Consider the following 20,884-nt stretch of genomic DNA (forward strand, 5'->3'; position numbering starts at 1 on the left):
CCCCGCCCCGGCCCGCCCCGCAGCCCCCCCGCGCCGCCGGCTCGGGGTAAACAAGGTGAGACGTCCTTCCGCAGCCCCGCCGGGGCTCGGGGCGGCCCGCCGGCTCGGGCCCGGGCTGTGCGCCGCTGTGAGCAGCGCTGTGCGGCCGTGGGGTGCTGACCGCGGCTCCCCCGCCGGCACAGCTCCGGCAGGTCCAGCCTCTCCGGGGATTGCCCTTGCGGCTGGGGGCGAGATGTTGGTATTAATTTTAATATCAAATAAAATAATAGCGATAATAATGGTAGTGGCTTAGACACCCCGAAAGCCGAGTCCGCCCCGCTGCCGGGCGCGGGGGCTGATGCGGTATCTATCGCATGTGCTGCCCGATTTTTTCTCAATGAAGCAATCGGGGTTTTCCGGGCAGCGCGGGGCCCCGCGGACTTGGGGGAGCACAGGCGGTCGTACCCTGGTGCTGTCGGCTGGGAGGAGTTCTCCCCACTCCAGACTTGACTTAATCACAAAATTAAAACGGCGGGGAGAAGGGAGTGCGGGGGAAGGGAGGACACGGGGAAAACGTGAACCTTTCTCACAGAGAAAGCCATGAATGAGGTCGGTCTGTCTCCGCCCAGCACCGCTGCGGGCTGCCGATTTGGTGTTTTGCTTTTTGGTGTTTTGTTTTTAAATCGGCCTCCTTTTGCTTAAATAACAGGAGTTTAGCTATATATTGAAGTTTGATGAGTGCTTCCCTGGACTCCTAATGAGCCTGACATATACTCCCTAGTTTTTGTCTGGATGTTGGTGGTGAATTTCTTTAAAACAACAACCGAAAAAAAGCCCAAACCAAATATTCACACCCGTTCCCCTATTCCCCTCCCGCCCCGCAGAAAGGGGAAAAGAGGAGATCTGTTAGGAGAGCACAGCTCTGTGCCGGAGCTGCAGCCTCTGCAGGGCAATGCCAAGGGACTGTCTGTGTCTTGAGTGTCCTTTCCCCATATCAGCACAGAATAAGATCAGAAATGGGAGAAGGGTTGTTTTGGGGTGAAAACCTGCAAGTTTGGGTGATGCCCATTTTCCAGGAGTAGAAAGAAGTGGGTATGACACTAATGGAATAATCAATGGAGGAGTCAGTCCCAGGGGTACCTGCTTTGAGGCAAAGAGAAATAACCTTGGAACAGGGCTCCAAAGAGGCTAGGGATGCTGTAGGCAGGGTCTATTGTTGACAGGGGAGGCTTTGGGAATGGGTTCCACAGCATTGCACCTGCCTCAGGTCTTGTCCTCTACACTAGGAGCTGTGAGTTCCCTGATTTACAGTTATAAGATAAATGCCATGAGAAAAGAGTTATCATGATTTTAAATCTGGCATGGAGAAGATGAGCTTCTGGCAGCTGAGGTTTCACCTGGTGAGTGTCACTTGGGCAGTGGGGAAGGACACAGACCCAGTGATCTGCAACAGCCCATAGGACAACCTGCAGACTGTGTTTCCTATTGGCTGTAAAATGAAAAGGTGCTTTTCCTGCCTTTCCTCACTTATTCCCATCACCTCTGAATACTTTGTAACTTTTCAATACCATTTTTAGAAACGAGATGAGCAGTGCCGGATACTGAATCATTGCAAATAAGGACAAGCCATAAAATTATGCAATACATTCTCCAGTATCACATCCTGTGATCCAAATCAAACATTCTTTTCTTAGTAGATGGCTTTTTACACAATTTCTCCCTTCCTCTCCCCCTGCATACTCCTTCTGACTATGACAAAGACCTAGGCTCTTGCATCAACCTTTGTTCTGTAAATAAATGTTTTCTGTTTAACTTTCTTAGTTACCCAGCATCAGCTGGAGCCACAGTCCCTAGCAACTCTGGAAAGGCTACCCAGAGCCTCCAAGCCCAACAGGAAGAAGGAGCAAAAAGAGAAAGGGATGAAAAGTCTAATTCATCCTAAGCCTCTGGTTGGAAACTCCTGATTTTTATCAGAACTGAGATCTAAATCTGAAGAAGGGATTCAATATTCAAGTTTGGAATGAAGAGGTTACAAATTTTGGGTTCTGAATTAAATCTACACTGGAAGGCATAGAAAGATACATACCTGTGTGTAATGACACAGTTACCTGTCCATCAGATGAGTTTTACTCTTTCAGAATAGTTTAGTTTCACTCCCTTTGCTATGGAATCTCTCCCCAAACCTAATACATTGTAAACTTAGCTTTTGCTCTCAGTTAAGGTACTGCTGTTTCAGTCCAGTGTTAAAGTGATAAGCTCTGAATGAGCAAACCCCTTTATCTGCCTCATAGAGACATTAGGTGTACATAATTCTGTGCCCCTTGTTTTAGTCTGTGTCAGTCAGATGAAGCTGTAGAGGAAGGTCAACATGTAATGTGTAAGATGTGAAAATAAATGAGATCATGAAAGTCAGATCAAAGTCTGGAAACCAAGTGAGCATTGAAGATTTGCCTGTTTTCAGTCTCCCATAGCAGTCTCCATAAGCTCCCATGGCTTAACCAAGTGAGAGAGATGCGACTTGAAACACATCAGCAGTAATGTCAGGGATAAAGGGATGCCATTGGCTGGTCAAAGTTTAAATGTCATGTTCACACCACTTAGAAACTCCTGTTTGAAGTAAACTGTGTTGGTAGTGGCAAATACTGTTTCATTGTATTTTCTCATTCAATTGAATGAGAGAAATTTTCTGAGTATGTGTGATAAATCAGCTAGTGAATCAATGGTACCTGCCAAAGAAATAGCCAGCAGATTGGCATATGACAAAACTATCACCTCTTCCCATGACCTTTCTTAAGACACGTCAGAATGATGTTAATTAGGAAGGATTCCTTTTAGGACTGCTCACTGGCCAACTTTTGCTCTTTGGACTTCATTGTGCTGATCTACCTTGCCTGGAAACTGTCACCAAAAGAGACAATCAATTAGAGACAAACAATTAGAAGTTTCTTTATCTTTTAAACAGATCCTACAATTATCTACTCTTTGATGATGTTGTCCAGTAGTACAGTGCTGAGTTCCTTCTCTGGAATTGCTCTTTCTGCAGGAAATGCAGCTGCAGGAGGGGAAGGGGGGAGAGGGGGAGGCAAGGGTGTGTGTGTGTATGATGTTCTCCCTGGAGCATTTTTCCTATTCTTAAGTGTCCCAGAAGAGTCTGTGGAGAAGGCCTCACATTTTCATGCTATGGAAATCATCCAGCAAACTCTCCCCTCTTCTGTATCCAAGCTTTATCTGCGTGTAAACAGCAAAACCAGGTGTAGAAATAGGAGTTTCTTGTTTCAGGGACTGAGAAAAAAATATTAAATGAAAAGTATGTCATAAATCTGACCTTGTGAAAAGACAAGTATCTTTTTCTGTAACTCTGATTTTCAATCTGTTTTATCTTTTAACATCTGCTTTTGCAAATATGGACTCTGTGTGGACAGGAGCCAACCCACCCCTCCAAGCCAATAGCAGTCTTTCTTCCATTGATGTCAATGAGCTTAGATCAGAGCACAAGTCTTATGAATGATCAAAGACAGTTCTACATTTAAAAGACTTCCTTTTCCAGGTCAATCTGCTCCTTGTCCCTTTACAGAAAATATATTATCAGTGTACAAACACAAGCTAGAATAAAAAGGATAATAATTTTTGAAGTGGTAAAAGAAAGACTTTAATTTTATTTTTTTGCTGATTTACAAAGTGCAGAGCTGAGCCTACTGGGAACATTAAACAACTATTAAGTACTGAGAACTGTCATAGTGAGAAGACAGTCTTATTTCAGCAAAATTAATCCAAGTAGCTAGCTCAAAATATGCTTGGAAGTACCTCCCCATCAGTTGTCAAGGCTGGATCCCCATGCCAATTTGAATATGTTTTTCTCCTTTTTGTAATTGTTTTTACTTATCTTTTGTGCTATAACTCTAGCATGTTAGTAAGGAAGACTAAGGAAAGTGATAAATCAGGACAGTAAAGGGAAAATTCTTTTCAACATACATCAAAAAGGCAATTCAAAGATATTGAGACAAGAATCTCGTCTTTAAAAAATCTCATGATTTTGACTTTTGGTATGTGCCTTCATTTCTTTTTTTAAATGAGCTGCTGTCAAGAGGTAACTTGACAAGAAAAGTACCCATTTGCATGAACTGCATGTGTGGGGCTTACGTGTGTGTGAAATAAAAATACAATAAAGTATGTAAGGATAAATACCTATGTGCCATATCTGCAATCAGAATCAAGCCTTAGGCTTCATTCTTCACTCAGACAACAAAAAGAAAAGGTGTCATTGAATAACTCAGTGCAAGATTTACGACTAACTACAGTGCAATAAAAAATAAAAAAAAAATACTCTAAAATATAATTTATGTACAGAAGCCAGTTAAATGAGGTAGAGAGAAGCAAGTCCAACATTTCGGCACACTGCCTTCTTGTTATATTGTATATTAATTGCAAAGAAAAAAGCAATTACCAGAGTGCTTTGAGGTTTGCCATTATGTTTGTTAATCTGGGACCCAAAAAGTGTCTTTGTTGGAGTATTTCTGTTGTCCTCAGAAAAAATTTCTGTGTATGAAAGAATGTTCTGCCCAGGAAGCAAAGTAGTCCTCAGCTCAAATCAGTGATCTTTCTCTCTGGTTCTGGATCTCAGTTAAATATTAGATATTTCCAAGCAATCATATTACATCCCCAGGTCCAAGCCATGACTACAACCACAGTATGTTCCCAGCCTAATCACTCCTGTTAGTTTAAAAGTCTCCATCTGTATGTTGAATGCGTTGCTGATGGGTTTCAGCATTAGCAAAAGCAACTTGACCTTCTAAATCACAACACTGCCCTCCAAATCTGACTGTCAAGGCTGTGGGCTGCTGGCTCCCACAGTTAGACCTTACATTTCTCTGTTACCACTAACTCTCATTATTCACAGATGGCACCATTCCCAGAAATTAAAAAGTGGTTGTGTTATGTATATCCATATCAATGTTATCCCTTGCTAATTGAAATCAATCTCACATAGTGGAATTCTCTTCTGAACATCACCCTTTTTAGCTTTATGAAATAACCTGAGGAAAAGCACTCCCTCATTGCTCAGATATAAGTACCATTTCTTTTCTATTTTCCATATTTTAAGTTATACTGAAATGCTAAGAGAAGAAAAAGGGGGGTGGGGCATATTTATTTTTATTTCTTTTGTAATGAGCAAGGTGAGTAGTGCAAAGCCATGGGTGTAAGATCAGGAATAAAAGCGCTATGTTTGCACATCCCAGGAAAACCCTTATATGCAAGAGAAGATGTGAAATGCTGTGACTAGTTATTCCTAACCATTTAGGTTAGGAAGATTGAACACACTCCAACCAGTTGCCATTAAGGTCTCTTTTCTTTTAGGGATGTATAACATTCATTTTTTGCTTGGGGTTTCCTTGGGGAGTTGTTTTACAGACAAGTGCATGACCTGAACCAAATCCCTCTGAAGCAGGTTTTGCTTCCTCAGTTGCACCCATCAGCATGATGCTGCTGGAGGCGAATGTGAGATGGAAACATGACAACTGGATGTGTAGGAGCTGTTCTCCAAACCCTCATTGTAATCCTTTGTGTTGCCAGCTTTTTGGGTAGCACTGAAAAATAAGCAGGCTCCCAAAGCAGAACTAGAAAACATCACCCCCGTCATTCACAAAGCCCCTCTTGATGTGCACAAGAAACTCCCATTTGGATCCCATTCTTCACTCACAAATATCTTTTATTCTTTTACTTAAAAATGTATGTTACAGCTTCATTCACAGATGTAAAAGGTGTAGACCACCTTAAGATCATTCCTGACTCTTCAGCATGAATTGTTAGCTTACCTGGAGTTGGTTCCTGTTGAACAAGAGAAGGACTTAAGAAAGACTAGATAGAAAAGACATCCAGCTTTAGCATAGAAAAAGGTAAATATTTGCAGTAGTTGCCTATCCTTAATGTAACAGAAATGATGTGTCTTCAACTTTCCATTGGACTTCATTGTATATTTTTATACCAGAGCAAAAACTCCCCTATTAGGCAGTGTCTGTTCCACATGAAAGCACTTACAAACCATAATCAAGTTGCTCCTTAGCCTTTGCTTTGATATACTAAATCTAAATAGACTTACCCTGTGGAGTCATTCCATTTTACTGCCAATTGTTTTTTTATTCATATTCTTGTGGTTCTTCTCTGAACTACCTCCAATTTGCCAACATCCCTCCTGAGCTGCTGATATCAGGACTAACATTATTCCATACTTTTATTGATGCCAGGGTCAACCCACTACAATGTCAAATGCAGAAGTAAGAGAAGCCCTTTTCTGCCCTTTGATGGATAGCATCTCTGCACACCGGAAAAGATTGCACTGGCCTTCTTGGCAACACGATTTCAGAGGGCTCTGGGGCTCAGCTGGGGCTCTATCAGGACCCACAATTCATTCTTCAGTCTCAGCTTCCCAAACAATTCTTATGTGAGGTAAGGCCTCAGGTACTCACTCTTAAATAGGTCCCTTATGTTGGGTGATGTGGAAACACTTGGTATTTCTTTTGCACCTGCTCCTCAAGCAATGCCAAGAAGGCATTGCCCACTTCTGCCCACTTCCAAATTTTGATTCTTTGAAACGTAGTATTAGCAAAGACACTGCTTCCTTCTGTATTGCTGGAATCATCGTTAACTAACACAGGAAAGATAAGCAGTGCCTGCAGAACCCACCCTCTGAGCTCCACTTTAGTTTAGGAGGTTGGATCCCATGCTAGCCAGATTTAAAACAAGCTGGTTGTCTTGGAGAGTTCATCATGTTAGTTCTGATTTCCATCAGAATGACTCATATGGCAAATGCATCCAAAGTCAAAGTATAAAATATTTTCACAATTCCTTTTAGCCACCAAATTTGTAGCCTTATAAAAATAGCACATTAATTTGATAAGATCTTTCTTCCATTAATCTGTGTTGATTGCCATTAATTAAATTGCACTGTTTTAATACTTTATTAATTGACTTTCCTATCAGCAACTCCATCACTCTGCCTGGAATAGACGTCAAACTGACAGGCCTATAATTACCTGGTTGCCCTATTTTGTCTACAGAAGAATTGGCAAAATATTAACTTTCTTCCAGTCTGTTTTAGTCAGTGTGTACATCTTTCTCAATCGTGGCTTTTTGAAGATCTAATGAATTTTTTCTGAGTTGCTGTAAATTATTTTTCATGGTTTTGTTGGTTTAATTTTTCTCCTCCAGGCTGGCTGATACATCTAATTCTTTTGAGCTTTGTAGAACAGGATCTTTCCGGGCAATAATATAAATTGTACTAGCTAGGACTTTATCCTGCTTGTGTATAAGATGTAAAATGTATTTTAAAAGCACAGAAAACAAAGTTGTTTCAACAAAGTGATTATGACTTCCACCTAAAAAAACTCTGATTTTTTTGATTAATACTTCCCTGTCAGGATGAGGTCTAATGTAGAAGTTTCCCATGCCAGATACAGCTTTTTTTGAGTCAGGAAGTTGTTTTGTGTATTTTTTCTTGAAAATCCAAGAATGCCTAAGTACTTGCATCATGAGACATCCTTTTGCTCCCCCTTCAGATTTATCTTGCCAAGACTGAAAGTGCCATATATAGTGAAAGGCTTTTAAAAGGCTAATCGTGAAGGTCACCCTACACCCAGAGGTAGGGCTGGTTAGATGAGCCACTCCTGTGTTGTTTGGAACAGAGCCTTGCTTCATGCTGCATTTTCACTGTAACAGTGCTGCTGGCACTGAAGACTGAAGTCCGGGAGAGCACTAAAACTGGAGAGTTTTCCTTGAGTGCTGGCCTGGGTATCATCAGAACATCAGCCAGAAAGAGTTGCTGTCATGATTCCAGCAGTTGTGTGCTGCTGCTGCCCAGGTATGTCACGGTCTTCAAACGATAAGAATCAGATCTGCCCCTATCTGGAGGGGAAAAAGAAAAAAAGTCATGCCATTGTGCCTCTGGCTGAATGTAGCAGAGGTCTCTTTCAGGTCCTATGGAGCATGAACAGTAGTAGCTCTGCAGGCACCAGCCTGTGCCTCTGTTTGCAAAGTGCTTCCTGTTTGGATTTCCATGAGCGTGTTTTTACCCTCCATTTACTTAAGTGATGACATTGACCAGACAAAGAGATACATGATCTTACTTAAAGTGAGCTTTTCTCCTCTTCAAGCATAGGAGTTTGTAGGTACACTAAAACCATAAAATGACCTTACAAAGTCAGAACAGTGGTCCATCTCACACACAGGGGAACAGCAAATGTCCATGGCAGAGGACAAGAACAGTGCAAGGACATAATGGCACAGCCTCAGAGTGGTGTCTCTGACTCCTCTCCCTGTGATTTGCAGCCCATTTGCTTGCTGAACCAGCAGCAGTTCCTTTCTATTTGATAGCTATCAGTGTATTTCTCTACAGCAAATCCTTCTGATTTGCTTTTGAGCCCCCATGTGCTCTCAGCAACTGCAGCATCCTGTGGCCAGGCATTCCATAACTCAATTGTATATATGAAGAAGTAACTCTTTCTTTGAACTTGTGTCATTCAAACCTCCTAATTTCATTCGATGCCCCTTGATACTGTGTTAGAAGAAGCAGCAAACTTACTTCTATCCTTACTTTCTCCCTGTTGTTCATGATTTTATAGACTCTGTATTATATCCCATCGCTTTTCCCAGCTGAAAAATCTCAGTCTATTTAATAATTCCTTTTATAAAAGATCTCATTTCACTGTTCCTTTTCTGCTTCTGCTATACCCTTTGGGATGGGAAACCAGAAACCTACTCAATATTCAGGATACAGCAACTGTATGGATTTACAGCGACACACTGTTTGTTCTGTATTTCCTTATAATAGTTGTTGATACTGACTTGCATTTCTGATCACTCCTAATTGCTGTGCTGAATGTGGCAGTCTGTGCCTATGGCTGTATTAGTGACTCCAATGCTTCTGTACCCTTTCCATGATCAGAGCCCATTGTTGGGTCATGCAGTTCAGATTATTTTCCCTCTTGTGAACTGTTTTGCACTTATCAATGTTGGATTTCCACTGCTGTTTTATTACCCAGTTGTTCTGTAGCATAAAGCCCCTGTGTAGCTCCTCAGAGTCAGTTTTTCTCTTTATTACCCCACATGGGCAAACATTGCAGGCACATTATTTACTCCCATTTCCTGATCCCTTTGAATATTGCCTACAGGACAGTGGATGTATCAGGTGTTTGGTATTGGAGCAGCTGGCACCAGAGTAATGCCAGAGCCCACCTCCAAGGGCATGCAGTTTATGAAAAAAAGGTCAGACTAGAAAGAGTGAGCTCACCTTTCTGCCAACGTTTTGGTCAGAGGAAGCCTTGTCTCCTTTTCTTCTTGAAAATGAAGTATGTACCTGAAGAACCTAAGCAGAAATCAGACTCACCTTGGGCTCTGTAGTAGCCAAAAATGGCCCTCCTTAAGGAAAACTTAAATAGTAGGTGAGCTAAAAGGAACTTTTCTGTCTCTGCAACAACAGTAAATCAAGATTCTCTGTTATTACGCACCTGTTTTGAGTATCTCCAATGGGATGGGATAATTCCAGACTTCAGTTTGTAGGCTATTTTTTTGTGAATTTTACACTGTGCAGTTCTGCAAACAGGGGAAGCAGAGTTATATGGTATCACCTAGTCTGGAACACTGGCTATTTGAAGCATGTTATAGCTGATCTATAATTCACATGCTTATTTTGACAGGCTGGCTCTTGTTAGTTTTCAATGGGTGTGGGAGGAAATAGCAGTGCATAAAACTTGAACATTACTAATACCATTGCCATATAAAACAAATATTTGAATAGGAAGTTTCAGAAATGATTCAGTGCTCTAACTACAGAATATCCTACAGGAATTTTTTATAGCAACAGAATTAATGAAAAGCAAATCCTGTTTCTCCACCATGGGCATAGGGTGGTCCCAATGCAGCAGAGACAATGTGATACTCCATGTCAGGGATAGAAAAAGCAGCCTCTACAGATTTCTGGCCCCCTGGGTGACTGAAGCTTGCTTTGAAAGGACTCCTTGAGCTGAGAGGTTGCTATATGCATTTAAAGTGTCTGTACCAGATCGTGTGTGGGTGCAGCAGACAGGGGCTAAAAGCCCTGAGCTGCAATACAGAAGCAATTGAAAGACATTCTGTTGTTGCTGCTCTACCAACTGCAAAGGAAAACTCTCTTCCCACCCCTGCAGACTATTCTAACCACATCCTTTGAAGGTACTGGAGTTAGTTCACTCACTTAGCCCACAGTTTTCTCAACATTAAGTCATAACTTGAAAGCTATGGGGTGAGGAGATAATTGTTACGTCAGTAACAACATTTCATTCAGGAACTGTCATAAGCAAAGGATTTCTAGGTGCTGAAAATGTCATATGATCACCAAACAAAGAAGCCAAAATGTAACTTCAAAAATAACCACCTTTGCACCATGGATTTGTAGTTCACTGAGAATTTGCGTGAAGCTTAGTCTCAGATCTCTTTCTTATCTGCAGTATGGCTGTTCGTCTGTAGTTAGAAACAGCCTGCAAAGTTTGACACAGATGTCTTCTCATGTTTTCTGCTGACTTTATCACAAAATAACTTGGAGCTTTCTCAGTTTGTTTCTCAGATCTCTATTGGAAAATGAGGGAGAAGCACTTTGTTAACTCCTGGAGAACCGTGATTGTTTCAGATGCAACAGTAAAAAGGGGACACATGAATTTGTGAAGCTGAAACAAATTTGATGCATCCCTGGCACCATTTTGGCAACCCTTACTATGTACAGTAACACAACATTGTCTGACAAATTCAACAGCTTGGTCAAGGAAAATTTCCATCGTTTTTCAATTTCCAGTAACTTTTACAATGTTGATGAACATATGATAGGTTTTTTCTCTGGAAAATCCACCTCAGACTGGAGAATCCCCTTTATCTTTTGGAAGAGGAAAAGCCTGCTAGTCATGTCTGCTTTGTTCCTAGAATCACTTTTAGAATGAAATGTATACTACTATTTTTTACTTGTATCTATTTTAATGATCAGATATATATGATACTGCAACAGGTGGGGTTATTTATACACATGGAAAAAGATGTTAGATCTCTAAGTTGTTCAAGATCTTAAAATAACTTGTGTACTAAAGGAATGCTTTCTGTTAACCTTAGAAAAGGGTGGAGGTGTGGGAAGGAAGCGAACCTAAAGTTCTTTTATTTGTTTCGCAAAGCATGAATGAATAACTGTTGCCATCTAATCTTTCTATGTGGGATTTCATTTTTTTTCCTGTCTTCTTCAGCTAAGATGGGCAAATGGTTAATGAACAGAGAAGTTTTACATTTTCAAAATTCAGTAGACCCGAGAATGAATATTTTTTCCCAATCTTACGTATGTGGACATTATTGAAAACAATATTAAGACTGAAGTAAAGACCTGTCCCTTAAACTCAAAAGCTTATAACATCCTGAAGGGTGATGCAACAGTTCACAAGACTGAGTGAATAGCCAAGTGTAATTCTGATCCCTCTACTTTGCCAGGCTGTGACACTGGCAGACTTCCAGAATAAGCCAATTTCAGAAGAGTGGAGCCTCCAAATATGATCTTCTGTCAGTCACAGAGATTTCAGCTCCAGGGGAGGAAAGATTCATCTAGCAGCTTATAATCACTACTGCACAGATGGTGAAAGAGGTATGCCAGCTACCCCAGGACCAGTCAGCACCTTGCACTGTGCTGGGAGGCAGTGGTGCCTCAGCTCAAGTATTATTATGTCTCATCTCACTCTTGTGATGCAAACCACTGTTTTTTCAATAGGTGCTACAATAGCAACTCCCAACCTGTGCTGAAACAATCAAAATGCTTCAGAGTTTCCAGAGCTATCCCCATTCTGGGCTTTCACAGAGAGAAATCAGCAGTGAGGCTGACAGTCACCCCAGATTTTTGGGCTCTTCCTGCAGGACAGACCGGCCGTCTCCAGAGCAGTTCCTGGCAGATGATCTGCTCTCTCCAGCCCATTGTAGGGTGACAGATTTCCACGGCTCAGCCTGGACAGTGTGCTGAGGTATGTGAAGGCTTCAGCTTGCAAAGCCATGGTCAGAGGGAAAGTTTATAACCAAGGTGTTATATAACCCAAGCTCCCCTGGGGTTTTCATCTCCATAGGACCCAGTGCCAGCTGCAGAAAGAGGGGATTTTGGGAAAAGGTTAGTTGTAAATTACCGAGGGGAGTTCCTCAACATCAGATTTGGGACCCAGAACCAGAATGTCTGCATGAAATCAAATCACCCAGATATACTGGCTAGCTGTGATAATAAATAGACCTGAATGTATTCAAAACAACTAAAAGACTGTTGTTATTTAGGTAGAGTGATCTTCACAGCCTTTTTCTAACCTGACTAATCAACTCCCCAAGTTTCTTTCTACAAAATCATATAAAGGAGTATACTGTGTCTATAACAAACCTGAGTCATTTGGGTGGTCCTGATAATGAGATACTTCATTAGATATGAGCTTTAGTTTTGGTGCATTCTGTGGCTCCTGCCAACACCTTAAGAAGATTACCATTTTTGGTAAGGACTGAAAACATTAAAGGAAAACTGAAAAGAGAGCAAGTTCTTTCAAGAGAATAAAGCTGATGCTGTGGGCAATTGGAATGGACTACATCAGCTTTCAGAGATTAAAGAGAAAAACTGCAAAGAAGATTTACCAGTTGAAACTCTTTGTCATTAGAGATCCCCATTTTTACCATCAAAATAAAATTAATTTAAAAAATGAAGCTTTGTGTGCGTTTGCTTAGGACTAAGAACAAGCAACCATTCCTCCACCTACTGCTCAGCTGCTGCTTTATATAATGAATGACTACTCATTTTTAACATTTTTGGTATCTTACCTAAATAAAAAAAAATGAAAGGGCAATATTCATTCAAAGAAACAGCTGCCCATCTTGATACCTGTAATTGTCTGTTAATATTATGGGCAAAAATGTAATAGTCAGGCAGTCAGTAGTTCCTTATTACAATTATGAGCAAAGTTAATTGACTTTGTGATGTTAAGGTTGACTAACTGTGTTAGTCAAGGGAAACACTGTTTTTTGTTGTTTATAACCTTATCAGACTCCAACAAACTGAATTGAAATACCCCTGCCAGACATCTGTCTCAGCCTCATTTTGTGTGTTTCCTTTTGGAAAAATTCAGCTTAAATGGTGCTTTGGGCAGAAAAAAAACCCAAAAAAAAGACAACAGAGTCTGGTTTTGACCTCATGTGTCATTGGTGGCTCTTTAAGCCCTGTGCTTAAACAGAAAAAAAAAGAAAAAAGAAAAAAAAAAAGAAAGAAAAAAAAAAAATTTTTTTTTCTACCACTGGAGAAATATTTTTGGTGGCCCCATGAAACAAATCTACCTGGCCTACCCTAGTGCTACCAAAATAAGAGGCCTCTGCAGTGACCATGTTCTGCCAAGAGCTACTAAGGCTAAGCAGGATTTTCTGCACTTTACAAGGGATGTTGTAGAAATGCCAGACAAGAACCATTTCCAATTCTCCCTTCTGGACTCTCCTGTCAATCTACATTATCAGATAGGTATAAATTGACAGTAAAGGTGCATGTTTCTCTTGCTTTAATAAAGTGTCCAAGTTACTGGATCATTGATCTTCCTCTGCATTTTTCTCAATGTCTCTTGCATGATTATGAAGAGATAACGACAAAGAGGTCAAAATGACTTCAGTATAAATTCAGGTTTAAGGTTATTTGTTAATAAAACTGAAGTCCTTACTTTGGACAAAAGGGCTAATAACATAAACCCACACAGCCAGCACCCTGTACAAAATGGAATTACTAAGGGAGGAAAAAACCTAAAAGCTGGTACAATTAATATTAAAATTGCTGACACATATATGAAATATAACAGTATTCTTAAAAGATTTATCTCTTGATAATTTTAATGAGTGGCAAAGTTATCTGTGGGTGTGACTAGCCTGGCTCACTGTGAAGTGTTTAGCTTCATGCCCTTAAAGAAGAGGTCGCTGTTTCAGTGATGAAGAAACTATACCATGTACTAAAAGTTCAAAATATTTATTGTATTTACCAGTGGGTTGGAGGAAAATAGTACATATAGCAGTTAGACACAAATGTCGTGTTCAAATTTAATGACATACCTCTCTCAAATTTAAGGGTTATATGGCAGAACACATGCCAGGAAAAGTTTGGATAAAAGATCAGATCCAGAGTAGATTGATCAATAGTAGCAAGGAGCTTGCAGTGAAAATTGCAGTGCTTTAACAACTGAAAGGCTACTTGGGGAATAAGGCAAATATTCTGAAAGGGCTTTTTTTCTTTTTTTTTTACTAGAAGGGAATAAAGCAGATTTTTAAAAGTTAAATCTCTCAGCTTTCTTATTACATCATGTTTACATAATCATATCCAGATGCTTTAGGCAATAGTCGCTTCCTGTGCTTACAGTTTGCTGTTGTCTCATCATTCCTTTATTAATCTTTGTGAGGATTAGCAAAACAAACAAGATAACTGTGAAGCTGAAAACAATTTCATGCTGCTTCCTATGAGAAATTGTTTCCAAGGAGCAGTGTTATCTTTACATGACCTGCATTTCCTCATGAAATGTGTTGGGAGTTTTTTGCTATAGGTGTACCTTTCAGTCTCAGAGGTAGCAAGGCACTCCTCTTTACTGACTCTCAAGCACAGGTAGGATTCTGCATGCCCACAGCTCACTGCAGGAGCAAGACACTGGCTTTTTAAAATTTTCCATCCAGCCTTTGTATGCAAGACCATGCACTCCCACAGTGGTCTGTAAAGAACAGCACCTTTCACATCATTGTCCAGCTAAAAATAGACCATACACTGACTATAACACGGCATTTACCAAGCAGCTATTTCCTCTGCCTGTCAGCAGAATAAAATATACATAAATAAAATATCTTCTACACACTGAAAATAGCACTCTATAATCATCCCAGTGCACAGGACGGAGTTATTGTGCAATGACAGCACACCTTGTTGGGTGATAGTACAGAGCTTTTGCCCTTTGCCTAGCAACATACCAAAGCATGGGATCAGAGTCTACACCCTGCCTTATTGCTCAATTAGGACCTGGCAAATGTCTCTCCATGTTACCCTGGCCTATATCCACATATTTTGCTAACATATGTAACTCCACACTGATGTTGTTGAGAACAGACATGGTTATGTGTCTTCAAGGTCTGAGGCTGTTTGTATCTTGTGTTCTCTTGCAGGAATCAGAGCCATCAAAGGAAATGAGGCTTTCTTGGCTAATGCAGCACAGGTAGCATTTAACACAAAAATCTTAACTGTTGAATCAAATTAATTAAGTCGAATATTGCCCCAAAGAATTGCAAAGTAAAAAAGAAGTCACAATAACCCCTGCAATCTCCTTGATAAAGTATCCTATATATTATATATGTAAAATTACAGTTTAAATTGAAAATATGTATTCAAAGCATTATAGTTTAATCTTCAGAAAAAACTGCCTTTTTATTTTACTGTAAGTGTATGCAAATGAAAGGCAGTGATTTTAAAGCACTGTCATCCCAAGACTATAATTATTCAGGATTAGGTGGTCACTCAGAGTTCCAGGGAAGTAGGATCACTGCCTTTCTTCTTGTCATGGGAGCCAGCATCTCACTTCATTTGAGTCAGAGGAATGACCACCTTGAACTCAACCCCCGTGTTAAACAGGCAGCTGCTGGGAATTTTCTCTGCTTTATGACCAGTTCAACAGTAAAGCATGTCTCATTTTTGTGAAATAGTAGTCACACAGAATAAGGAATAGTAAAAGATCTAAAAACACTCTAATATATAAAAACACTAAAATACAACTTCTTCTAGGTTTTACCTTCATTTTCTCTAATCAGTATTTCTAAAATTGGCTTGAAATACTTTTTATGGTTTCCTGGCAAGATTTGACCAGTAATTAAGGTGATACTTCCTCTGTCTTAAGAGTCAGAAGTACCTAATTGTACACTTGGGATTTTGAAGTGAATTGGACAAGATTTGAAAAAACAGAACTCCCATCTGGTTCCTTCTTTTTGTCTAAACTAAAGGTTGTCTCTCCCAGTAGCAGCAGAAGCTCAACATTGGGAAAATGTCTCCACAGGTATTCTCTTGTGTTTCAGAAGAGCTGATTTAAAGCGGGTTTTATGTGCCCTTTTTTACAGTTTCTGTAGAATGATGTTACAAGGCCTGGTAATCACAGGATCATCAGCAGAAGTCCCAGAGTGCCAGTTCAGCCATACCTTTGCCCTGGATGCAGCTCAGAGCTGGAGTGGTGCCTATGTTTCCCTAGGACTGGGTGACAACCTACTGAGTACTGAAAAATGTTGAGGTTTTCCTAACCCAAACAGATGCAGAAGACCCTAAATTCCTTAAACAAGGTCTCTCAGAGTCAGGGGACAGAAAAGTGCAACAGAAAAAGTTGTACACAATCCCAATGGACCTAAAATTAGAATCTTTACAAAATTATGGAATATATTCCAACAGTAAACAGGAAATAGAGGAAGACTTTTCAAATGAGTTCCACTAAAATTTGAGCCCTTGAAACAGCTCAGTGAAACACTGACAGTTTGACACTAACTGATAAATAGATTCTCTAGCATCAGCTAAGGCACTATCTCACAGTGAAATTTTTGCAATGATTGTGACACTTCTGTTTTGTTTTGTGGATGCTCTGTTGTGTAATCAGGAGGGAGTTCGTATTTCATCCTCACTCCTATTGGGGACAGCTAACATCATAGTTCTGTCCTGCACAGTTCCATATTTTCAAAACACTTCTAGCAATATGATAAGTATGAAATTTTTATTTCTCTGAAATTTTTCAAAAGATCCAAAATGTCTTTGTGCTGTCAGGCAGATAGAATGATAGTAAGACTGATGGACAGGTAAGTGCATCATGGTCACATCAGCCCTTATTCCTTAGAAAACTGGTTTGAACAGTACAAAGAAATTATGAAATAACGAATGAGATTTTTTCAGCAGCTTTAAAGCTTTAATGAAGAACAAAATTATCCCTTCTTGTGAAAATGTCATATTTAGTAATACCTAAAAGTTGTTCCTAAAAGAAACCTAGATTTAAAAAATTTGAATAAAATGCTATTTAAGAGCCTATTCCTACACTCCTGAAAGAACAGACTGAACTTGCACTGGTACAATCATTACATTTTATATGTTTGAATGAAGGTTTCTCTTGCAAACAAACACATGATATTTTCTTAACAAAAATAAATCTCCACACTTTGGGGGATTTTAGTGCTTATATGTTTATAGTCCACAAGATTATCATTCTCATGGATGTACCTTTAATTCAGCTTGTGGAACATGGATCTTCTACACCTGTCTTATCAAGGGAATTGCAAAAAGTTGGTGATGTACAGGGAAGAAAACTGTAACTGCATCCAAAAAGTTGGGACCATAAAAATTACCTTCCTATGTTCCAATTAGTTTGTCACTTGAGACCAGAAAAAAATAAATTACAGGCTTACACATGGACTCATTAGAGCGGTGCATGACAGTCAAAAAGCCTCTCCTAGTATCATTAGAGTACAACAGAGAGTGTTGTGGACAGACTTTTTAAAAGCAAGGTTTTCAAATGCAAATTACTCAAGTCATTGAGAAACCTGGTCCTCAGAAGCTCTAAGCACTTCTGACTTCCATCAAAATATTGAAATTTCCAGATATTAAGCTTGTAGAGCTTTGCAGTATAGGATTTTCCAGCAAATCTTAACAGAGTCAGCATCCATTGCACACCATTACCACTGCTGTCATCAGTGCACTGCTAATCAAGCCTCTCACACCAGAGTAGACATAATATTCTTGTTTGAAAATCTTCAGAAGAAGAAGCAAGAACAAAAGCATCAGCATCTTAGGAGAGATAAAAGGCCCTGCAAATAGCTGTACCCCTTTGCTGTGTGCTAGAGGATGCACAGTTGGGATACTGCCTTAGAATTCACACAAACATCTTCTAAAAGCCCATGTTTGTTTAAGTGTCAGAGTCCATCTGGCCTCACACTGAGTGCATGAGTGCCAGTTCAGGGTCCATTGGCTTGATTTATAATATTCTAGAAAGAAATTGTGGTGCGACCCCTGGTTTTACAGACCCAGATATAATTGTACCAAAAAGGAGTGTATTCCATGTAGGCTACATTCTCACACACATCACCAGCATAAACAAGCCATCTGAGGGCCATCATTTGCCCCAAAAAGATGTTTGCCCTGTGTGATGAGGCAAAGTCTAGAACTGCTTTGTGCATCTTATAAATAGAATAATGCCACTCTAGCAAGGAATGTTCCATATTGACACAAGTGGTGGTTATGATAGCCCTAGTTCCAGCTCCATCCTTTAGACAGATGCAGATTTAGCTATAAGATTGATGCCTTAAGTTTTAGCTTTTATATTTTTCAGATCAGTACTGCTTTAGTGTATAACTCTAAGATTCCATAGCCTCTCAGATACTGTTCTCCCATTTTATTCAGACAAACCAATTTCTCTCTAGGCCTGAAACTCAAGGGAACTTTACTATCAGGCCCTGACAAATTTAAACAACAGTGAATTGGGGGAAAACTTGGAGTAAATGACTTCATTACCTGAAGATGTAATTGGACAATTAACCTCTGATATGTAAATACACCAAATTTAGATCAGTCTGAAAAACTCATAACCATTGTCCATCTTGGGTGTAGCCTCTGTGAGGCTCCTGCACTGCTCAAGGTGTATCTATTAAAGACCTTTCAATAAATACCTACTTTATTCTCTAACTCTGTTTAGCCTCTGTTCTAGGCAGCCTCTCCAAGCCATTAAGATGTGTGCAGGTAGGCTTGCCATTGGCATCAGGTTTCTGCGTCACGTTGTGATGGTTTCACTGTCCCCATCTTCCTTCTTTGAATTTGCATCTGTGTCTTCTAATATTGAATATTTACAATACCACTTAGTTAGTGGGTTAAGAATGATATATAAATTCTGTAGCCAGCTGAACATGGAGGTTGCCACTATTGTAAGTGATCCCCATGAGTTCAGTGCTACTATTCACTTCTGTGAATAACCCCTCTGTGTGTGCGTGTTTGCACTATCATGGCTTTAAATAGGATCTTTGTCACATATTAAAGGGAGCAAACTCTTTCAACCTTCATACTTACCTGAATCTTAAAAGAATAGAGTGCTGTAAGGGAAAAATTTACTCAATACCAGATATTCAAGACTTCCAGGACTGCTGCACACTGCTGAAGTGCAGAAGTGGATAAAGGGGTGTTGGTGTTTTTCCATTTCATTGTAAGTACAAACTCTTTCTGAAGGCATGTTGCAGTTGTTTATGCTCTGAAGAGAGCAATATTTTTAGCTTTACCACTTACAGTACTGGGATGTATTGCAAACTTTTTGATTAAGCATCATAGGCTACAAGAAAAGCTTGGAGCTGTAATGCCTCTAGCACATTTTTAGGCAGTTACCATGCCAACCGTAAAAATTATGAGCAGAATGAATACAAGAAGTCTTTTTGAAAATAAAATAGTGCAAAGTTAATGCAGAACCCAAAGTTTTGGAACATGGTATTATATTGTTGGAAGATTTATCATGATCCATATATAAACCTACTGGTTTTATCAGGAGCTCATCAGCTGTCGCTAACTTAGTCTGCAGACCTGCAGAGCTTTCACTCAAAGAATAAAGCATCTGTTTTAGCCTTTGCAGAGTTTGGAATTACTGCAGAAGTATGAGCAAACCTTCAAGAAAAGAATCACTCCAAACTTGAAAACTGTATGTTTAGATGCATGTTAAGTAGTGCATGGGAATCATGGGAATCCATTGAAATTCCTAGATAAGATCTCCATTATGCTGGATGAAAGTCAGTATGCACAGAGAAGCACAAATGCAAGCTGTAAGGTCAGGACAGGGGGAGGTCGTTCACCAGTTACCTTTATGGGTAAAACAGACTCCACTTGGGGAAATTATTTTAACTTATTGCCAGTGAAATCAGAGTAGGATAATAAGAAATAAAACCAAACCTTAAATCACCTTCCCCCCACCCCTTCCTTTTTCACAGTTTCAGCTTTACTCCTGATCTTATTTCCCTCCACCCCTCAAAAGGCACCATGGGGCAGAGAGTGAGGATTGCAGTCAGTTCATCACACGTTATCTCTGCCACTTCTTCCTCTCTGGGAGGAGGAGGGCTCCTCAAGCCCTTTCCCTGCTCCAGCTTGGGGTCCTCCAGGAGCTGCTGGTGGATCTCTGGTTCTTCATCGACCCCCACGTGCTGCAGGGGCACAGCTGCCTCCCCATGGGCTGCACCAGGGCTGCAGGGGAATCTCTGCTCTAGTGCCTGGAGCACCTCCTGCCCCTCCTTGTGCTCTGACCCTGGGTCTGCAGGGTTGTTGCTTTCACATGTTCTCAGTGCTCTCTCTCTCAGTGGCTGATGTCTGGTTGGTTTTTCTTTCTTTTCATAAAAAAATCAGAGGTATCCCAGAGGTGCTACCATGTCATTGATGAGCCTGACTTTGCTGAGCAGTGGGTCTGTCCTGGACCCATCAGACATTGGCTCTATCGGACATGAGGGAAGCTTCTAGCAGCTTCTCAGAAGTCAACCTGTATCCTCACTGCTACAAAAACTTGCCACCCAAACCCTAAACAGCAGGCTACCATATTTTCCAAGTGAAATGTTTTCAAAAATTTGGGATAGAAGGATGGAAAAAAAATCCTTCTGAAAGAATGTTTACTAATGGTAGGTCTGCAGCTTCATTCCCCTAGAAAACAGTGAATTTGGAATAATTTGAAAAAAAAAGAAGCTATTTGTGGAATTCTTAGTGAAAGTAGAGTCAACTCCAAGATCTTGTCACTGAGCAACACAAATGTGTACATATATATATAAGATATTTATATATTTTATATATATTATGTATATACATATTACATATATATTTTTATATATAAGATATATAATA

General features: G+C 40.1%; 1 long non-coding RNA gene across 2 annotated transcripts; it reads left to right on the forward strand.

Moving 5' to 3' along the window:
- Window positions 1-57: 57 nt before the first annotated feature.
- LOC134547684 (uncharacterized) lies at window positions 58-13,784 on the forward strand. 2 transcript variants are annotated; one of them, XR_010079545.1, is made up of 4 exons: window positions 58-234; window positions 6,222-6,423; window positions 11,473-11,623; window positions 11,747-13,784. It is a non-coding gene; the product is annotated as an uncharacterized LOC134547684 (long non-coding RNA). The 2 variants fall into 2 exon arrangements; XR_010079547.1 differs by lacking the exon at window positions 6,222-6,423.
- Window positions 13,785-20,884: the final 7,100 nt, after the last annotated feature.

This window comes from Prinia subflava, chromosome 2 (genome assembly GCF_021018805.1).
Source record: "Prinia subflava isolate CZ2003 ecotype Zambia chromosome 2, Cam_Psub_1.2, whole genome shotgun sequence".
NCBI classification, from domain to species: Eukaryota; Metazoa; Chordata; class Aves; order Passeriformes; family Cisticolidae; genus Prinia; species Prinia subflava.